This window comes from Rhagoletis pomonella, unplaced genomic scaffold (genome assembly GCF_013731165.1).
Source record: "Rhagoletis pomonella isolate Grant_MI unplaced genomic scaffold, Rhpom_1.0 Rhpom_scaffold_00005, whole genome shotgun sequence".
Classification (NCBI taxonomy): Eukaryota; Metazoa; Arthropoda; class Insecta; order Diptera; family Tephritidae; genus Rhagoletis; species Rhagoletis pomonella.
The window spans coordinates 35,938,112-35,946,354 of NW_023458559.1; positions in this window are offsets into that span (position 1 = coordinate 35,938,112).

An 8,243-nucleotide genomic window follows, 5' to 3' on the forward strand; every position below is an offset into this window, starting at 1 on the left:
TTCACTATAAATCAATGAGGAAAAATACCTGCATGGAAAATTTCCAGAGTACTCAAACTTTTCGTACGATTCGCTGCAACAAATTTGTGCAAAAATATTGAAATTGACGAAAAAAAATAAAATGAAATAATTATGAACTATATTAAACACACGTGTTGATTCTCCAAAGTCCAAAATAGAAAGACCGAATATCAATGTACACCACCTTTTCGATAATACGATGAAATGACAGATATGTTGTGTTGTGGTGACTTTCATTCCATTGGCTCTACAAAATCTACTTGACTTAATTTATCCGAAGAAAAAATGAGCACAGCACATTATAGCAACAATTTTTCACTATGTTTTCGATTTTTCATGTATGTGCTGTTGTACCATATACGTGGTTCATGTGACAGACATAAACTGTCATATATCATGAACGGCTGGACCGACTTCGGGCCCACTTCACATAACCCATCTGCATGATAGTCCGAATATACCGTTTACATTTGGTAGAATTTGTGCACTTATTTTTTTATTTAAGATGGGAGGTGCCACGCCCCCCTTTCCCAATACCGCACATTTTTCTCCATGAGTATGGAATTATTTCATATGTCTCTATACCAATTTCCAGTAATCTACTATAAATATTTCAAGAGATATACCAGATGAAAATTTTTGTTAGTATGGGTGGTGCCACGCCCCCTTTTCCGAATTCAAGCAAACTTCACGTAAACCATCTGCATGATAGCCCGAATATGCCGCATAAATTTGGTTGAATTCGGTGAAGCCGTTCTCAAGTTATATGATCACACCAAAAACGTTCACTTATTTTTATATTTTAGTTAGTATGGGTAGTGCCACGCCCCCTTTTTTGAATTAGAGCAAACTTCGCATAAACCATCTGCATGATAGATCGAATATGCCACAGAAATTTGGTTGAATTCGGTGAAGCCGTTCTCAAGTTATGAGGTCACACCAAAAACGTGCACTTATTTTTATATATAAGATTTTTCAATAGTCAAAGCCATGTTGGCCATCGCCCGTCAGTGAGTAGTAAGTCGACCGGAAATTTTGTATGCTCTTATATGGGAAATTATTAAATATATTAAGAAGTCTGAAATCAATTTAGGATGACATTAAAAATATTCAGTTGTAATAAGATTGGTGCTAAACTAAGTTACCTTAGAAGCGATTCATAACAGCTCCGTATGGCTCATAAACTAGAAATGTAGGCTGGAAAGCGCTGCTTCTGATGCCATAGCTGCAAGGCTGGATCTATGCTAAAGCATGCATTCTCCGAATCTTTGGAAAAGCCTTTAATATAAAGAAAAAATTAAGACACAAGAGACATTGCAATTCCAATTTCTATAACTTACTTTTAATGCTGAAATTGTTATGAAGAAAGTAATAATTTTTGGATGCCCCTATTAGTGTCGTTGTTATTTTATCGTTCTGTATTCCATATATTTTATGAATTTTCGCTGTAAGCGAGAAAATATCCTCAATATTAGCTTGCAAGCTATAACCGCCATCTGGCGGTTATAAGTATCGTTAATCCAGAGCGCGCAATAACCAAAATAATTCCTTTCTCTGTACGTCCAAACGTCGACAGTGAAACATAGGTGTACTACGCCCTCTATAGTTTTTTTTTACGCGACTAACGAACTTTTATTGATCTTTTGCTAGGATTTTATATATTTCATTGATCGAAAACCATTTCCTGACCTCGGTGCGCTGGACGATATTTCGCCTCTATCAAAGACATTGGTACATGATGTCGTAATACTAGATCTGATACTTCTTGTGATCCAGGAGAGTCTTCCCTGGATGGCAAGTTTTTTTCTTCGTTGTATTGGTGTAGCACATCGGGATGCGTTCTCAGATGTTTCAAAAAGTTTGATCTGCATGTGAGTGGCCCTTTACCGGCTTGCCACACGTCACGCATGTGGCCACAACACTAGTTTCGGTCTCCTCGTGTTCCTTTAAAAGGATTTTACATTAGACAGCGCATTTTTTTATTCATAAAATTTCTTACCCCATCAATTTTTAAGAACCTTCCATTAAGAATCTAATGCTCATCTATCGATTCGGCCATGTTGCATAGACTGAAAATACAAATAGTTCCTTTAAATTAAAAATATTCTTACGATTATCCTTGCCTACGGATTTCCAAAAATCATTTCGGTTCTTATCGCTGGATTGTTAAATAAATGATGACCAAATTACAGTACAACTAACTTTATGTACAACAAACACTTAACAATACTTGTTTATGGAATAACAACACTAGTTAAGACAATTAAAACACTTTACAAAACTTGCTTACACAACTGAACTTATAGCTTGCTGATTTGCAACTGACTTGTCTGGTAGCTTGCAACTAACTTACTTCCACTGTGGTGGAGGCCTTATATACCTGCGCTCGCACTCATGGCAATTCTAGAACGTTCTGAAGTTCATCGCTCATTCTCTTATGCTCTCGCTGTTCGCAGTATTCATCCACTTGACGTTTCTCACTGTTCACGTCAATCCTCGAAAATTCTGCCTTTTTGTCGTTGCTTGTTCGCGTTGCCGCAGTATTCGTCCCGATCAGACATATTTGCTGTTCCAAACGCTGCAAGCCTTTCCAAGTGGACCACCTTCATCTTGGTTCTCGGTCTACCAACGGTCTGGATTCGATACACTGCGTCCTTCAGTCGTTGGTCAATCTTATACGGACCTTTCCAGTTACGTTGTTGCTTGGAGGTGAAGCTTGGGTGCGTTCAGAAATGCATCAAGCCAAAGCATCATTTTCTTTTATTTCTAAACTATAATTGGTGGAAAAGACCAATACGCGCAGGCACGGTTTGATAACGAATTGGAACTTATTTGCTTAAATAAGTTATAACCATCAATTATGGTTTAGAAATAAAAGAGACTGATGCTTTGGCTTGATGCATTTCTGAACACACCCCTTTTCTTCCGCTGCGGCATGTACAACAACAATGCGTTCCTGGACATTGCTTCCGGCTTATCCCCGGGAGTGCACCATCGTACATGGCCGTGCTTCTGCCGGCCACTGGGGGTGACCAGACCATGTCTCTTCTCATGGGCACCCTCTTCGACGGATTTATACCGCTTCCTCTGTCCATGACACCCATACTTTCCCAGTCGTTCCGCATCTCGCTCGAATATACCATATGGTATCTCAGCGCTATTATTCTTGGCCCATGAGTAAGGAAAGTTCTGCTCTTCAGTCGTTTCGACGAGAACTAATATTTTTTTTACTTTACAACCGCTTTTGCTTCTCAACACATTAAAAGTAATAATTTGAAATGTTATAAAAAAATTTAAAATTTAAAAATTTTAAAAAGTATTTTTTTTTTTTTTGGTTTTGCAGTTTTATATATCACTAAATTTTAGTATAATAAAGTGCAAGTTGCAAGTCGCTAAGAGTTCGCGATGATTTTTAACAATTTTTTCGCTAACATTTCGAGCACATCTGCATGCTGCTGAATGGGAAATAAAAGCGTTTGTTATATGAATCATTTGCTCGGAAATTCTGTACAAAAACAATTATGTAATTAAAAAATCAATATTGAGGTGAACTGTCTTACTGTGGCTCTTCGTACTTGCTTTATCTTTTTAACTAAAGTAGATTTTGCTAGTGAATCCCTTCAGATAAATAACATATCCCATATAACGTAATAGGCAGTTTCTACTGATCCACCCAAGTAGTCATGCTGAGCGAGACTCAAACGCTTCGAAGGAATCCCTTTTTAAATGCAGATACATAGTTTCTGTTGTAACGGCGTAAAGTTTCCAGAAAAAGATTGGCAATGTGAATACATAAATTTTGCTTATTGCGATAACGCAGAAACAAACCCGTCGTGAAAACTCAACTCATAGTGGCATCGCTTCATTTTCGTATGTTTTTTTTTTGATAAAATTTCCAAGGTTTAATAAATAATACGATTAAGTTTGAAACAGAGAAAATTGCCCTTATATTCGCCATTAAAAAAAAACTTAACGCATGCTCACATTATCGTAACTTACGGCTCATTTGTAATTTATAAACAAATCATGTTGAAATCAAGTAAATTCACCTTGTAAAATCTGTCAATAAATTAAAAAGAAACGAGATAATTTATCATAAATCAAGAACCAAATGAAAAAGAAGACTTCTCGTTGACGTTGTTGAGGAAATTTTAATAGGTATGCAACCATTTTGTTATTTAAAGTACAAACCACACACTCGTGCGTACACGTGCAAATCGAATATGTATAGAAATTATAAAAGCAAGTCTGAACGCACTTGATTTATGTGAAGTTTTTTGAGTGAAACAAAGTAATTTATGCTGTAATGTGAACAGAGTTTAAGAAGGAGGCAACGAAAGGGCTTCTAAATGTTTTGAAGAAACAAAAACGCTTTAGTTTTTAATGGGAGAAAATGTCCTCTGTAGTTTAAGTTTGTTAAAAAATACTACTAGTCAAATTCTGCATTGTTAAATATGTTTTAAGTTCACTGTTCACAGGCAGTTTCTGCAATTCACTTCCGAGTGAATTTCCACACTCTTCAATTTGAAAACAAACCAGCTAACATAACTGGCTATGCTTAATCTGTTTATTAAATTAAAAAATTATCGAAGTATTTGTTATATGTACATATATATGTGAGCATCTGAATTTGCCATATTATTTTAATTAAAAATATTTTATATCCGCTGTTAACATTTTCTATAGCATTAAGTTACTTTAACTTTGATTAAGACAAAAATATCACAAAATAGAATAAAAAAATTAAAAATTTAATACTGAGATTAAGATAAAAATATAACAAAATAAAATAATAGAAATAAAACGTTTAATACTAAGAATTTTTAATAATTATGTATATAAACGATGTCTTTGCAAAGCTGCCCATCGACCAGTTGCAAAACAACCTAAATCGCCATTGTGGCTAAAAAGAGATTAGGTAACCCTGAACTCCTGGCACCCACCTTCATTGCATAAAAATTGCAAAATCGTTATTCCAACAACAAATTTGTAAAATTACAACCATCTTAAAGGAAGTTCTGATTTTCAACTGGTCTATGGGCGTTTTTGCAAAGACCTAACATAAAAATATAAAAATAAAGACAAAGCGTTAATATTCTCATTTTGCTGTTGCTGTTTCCGACAGGGTAGGAGTAAGATAAATGTAAAGATAACGATAAGAATTGAGATTGAGATTAAGACTAAGAAAAATGTTCAAATAATAGTAAGCTAAGAAGTTTTTTTATACAAATGGAAAATAAATATAAAGCTTGTGAAAGAATTACAACTATGTTAATGTTTGAAAATACGTATATTGGAATTTCTTCGATGAAATTTCACTTCTTACACGCGTAGGGATGCCGCACTAATTTTTTCATTACCCAGTTAATATGTTAGCTATTGTTTAAGGTAAAAAGTTGTTATTTTTAAGTGTTCAAAATTTTTGACAGACTAGGTGCCGTTTTTCAAGTCTGTCCTTCAAACGCCGTTTTTTTTAAACAAAATATGTGTTTAAAGGGTTGATAAATTTTAAAACCTACTTAAGAAAACGGCCTTAAAAATATTTTAGGTTTAACTGTTTATCCGTACATAGTATAAAACAAAGTCCAGATTTTTTGACCACGCGAGATTTTTTCAAATGTAGTCTGTATAGGGGTATTATCTTTAGTACTAAAGATTTTTATAGGGTTGCCACCTGTCTAAAAAATTATAAGATCAGAACTGTTCGCTGGATTACAAAAAAGTTAGGTGTCAAATGACGGGGCTTGGCCTCTATATTTTCAATAATGTATTATTTTTTGAGTAGGGTTGCCGCCCTTTTACAAATTATAAGATCTTCACCATTCCTTGGACTAAAAAATGTGGTAAGTGAATGGTCTCCGGTTGTGCAATAAGCTTTTATTTTTTGAGTAGGACTGCCACCTATTTAAAAATGACTACCTTATATATTATACATGAAGACATTTTTTTATTAATGAATCAGGTTTGCTCGGTTCATTAACATTTTCAAAAATGAGGTGTCAAATATGTCCAAGGTCAGGGAATTTTGTTTGTAATTGGCAGGAAGGTGTCAACGCGGTATCGCTGATAGTTGGGCAGGGGTAAGTGGGCGTGTGTGGGCCAGCATTGGTTGCTGTAAATCTATTCATAGGGACAGAACGATACTAGTAAACACAAGTACATACTCGATACTTTTCTTCCGATACCAAGTAATTTTGCTATTGATACTTTTGAACCGAGTACTGAGTAGGTATCGGAAGAAAGTACAAGTGACAACTTATCCCCGGACTTTTATTTTTTAATCTAATTATTATTGTGACTAGCTCAAAATTTTTGGCAGTTTACTTGCCAATGAAAACAAAGTTTTACAAAGAAAGACTTATTATCATCTCATTATATCGCTAGCTTGAGGTGAAAAGTTACTAAAAGTAATGTTTACATATAAATATAACTTCAACCAAAGCTCGTTTTGTAATCACCCCGTCAAATTAGCTGTCAAATTTGATGTGCTTGTTATTCTCACATCTCAAGGAAAAGTTAAATCCTTCTCTGCGCCACCATGATCACTTTTCCCTGCTATATTAAGCAATTTAAATACATTTCATCTTAATATTTGTTTAAAAAGACCTTTACAAACCTCTTTTCCTTGCTAGTTTCCAGTTTTGTTAATTTTTTCATTGGGCATATCTCCCCTTCTTCGCAAATATAATCCCTAAAACTAGGTTGGACACCGAAAAGTTTGCGGTTTATCTGTTGAACAGTGTTATAATACAGATGACTTTTATTAATTAATTAAATTGTATGAAATAAATTATAAAATAATTGTTTTAGATCTCAATCGCTTTCTCTTCGTACAAAATAAATATTTATGTATAACAAATAAAATACGTACATAAAAAGCAACAAATTCTATTAACGAAATTCTGGGGACTTTTTAAAAAACAACTCCTTGGGCTTTACACTTTTACACTTTTTTAAAACATGTTTTGAAACTTAAAGTTTTTCTTAAAGAGATAAAATACCATTCGTGTAAAATCAAAAATGATAGTCACATAAGTTATTTTGACAAAAATTCAAAGAAATTTGATAGGTACAAGTATCGATATAAATAGGTATCGATACTTTTAGCTTTTCTTTCAGTCTAAGTACTTCCAACTACAGGTATCGATACTTCCATGGTATCGTTTTATCCCTATCTATTCAACTTGGGTATTGCACAAATTTTTTATAAAATAAGCACCAATTTTGTAGAAGTTTTGTTTGTATTAACACAACTCACTGCACTTTTGAAATATATTTTTTCGTTAAATATTATGGGACATATTCAAACCTAGTTGAAATAAAGTCGATTTTAAAGTTAGTTTCAGCTATTTTGATAGAATTCCATTGAGAATTATGTCAAACATCTGCAACTAACTTAAATGTCGACATTATTTTAACTATAAATACGCCCTATATGGGGGTTACTTTTGAAAAAGTAGTTATGTTTTATTTTCGCTTTTGTTTCATTACAGCTAAATACACAAACAACACCACCATTGGCGTCGTCATCAGAATTGATGTGGTGGACTCCTGATGTTGTTGTAACCGCATACAAATTCCGCAAAGAGTATTCTGGGGCTCCCGATGATTTACTTTAATATACAGTTATTCATGCACACTCAAGTCTCCTAGGGAATATTACAGACCAAGTAATAACACTGGTTTACAGCAAAATTGTTCTCCAGACGGCAGACGGCACTATCCAATTCCTATGTAGATTTGCTCGGTGATTCCGAAAATCGAGTTAATAAATAAATTGCAAATATCTCGAAAATGTATCCATGGAAAAAAAATTAACTCGATTTTCGGAATCACCGGGAAATTCTACATGGGAATTGGAAAGTGGCGTCTGGAGAACAAAAACCAAATTAAAATTTGTGATCCAGTGTAATATATGTACATGTACGCGCATGTTTTTGTATGTACATACATTAGGTTGCGCCTGGAATGGACATGCCTCAAGAGCCCTAAAGTTCCATAAAAATATCTAAAAATTCCAAACCTATCGATATATGAAAATGACGTAGCCATATTTGAGATCAGTGTGCAATAATCCCTTGAGTGATCCGAAAAAAACAAATGATAGGCTCTTTCCTATTTTATATAAAATGTTATGAATTAGCGTATATAACCTTCAGGCCTCTTGAGGCACGTATACATACATACATACATACATACATACATACATACATACATACATA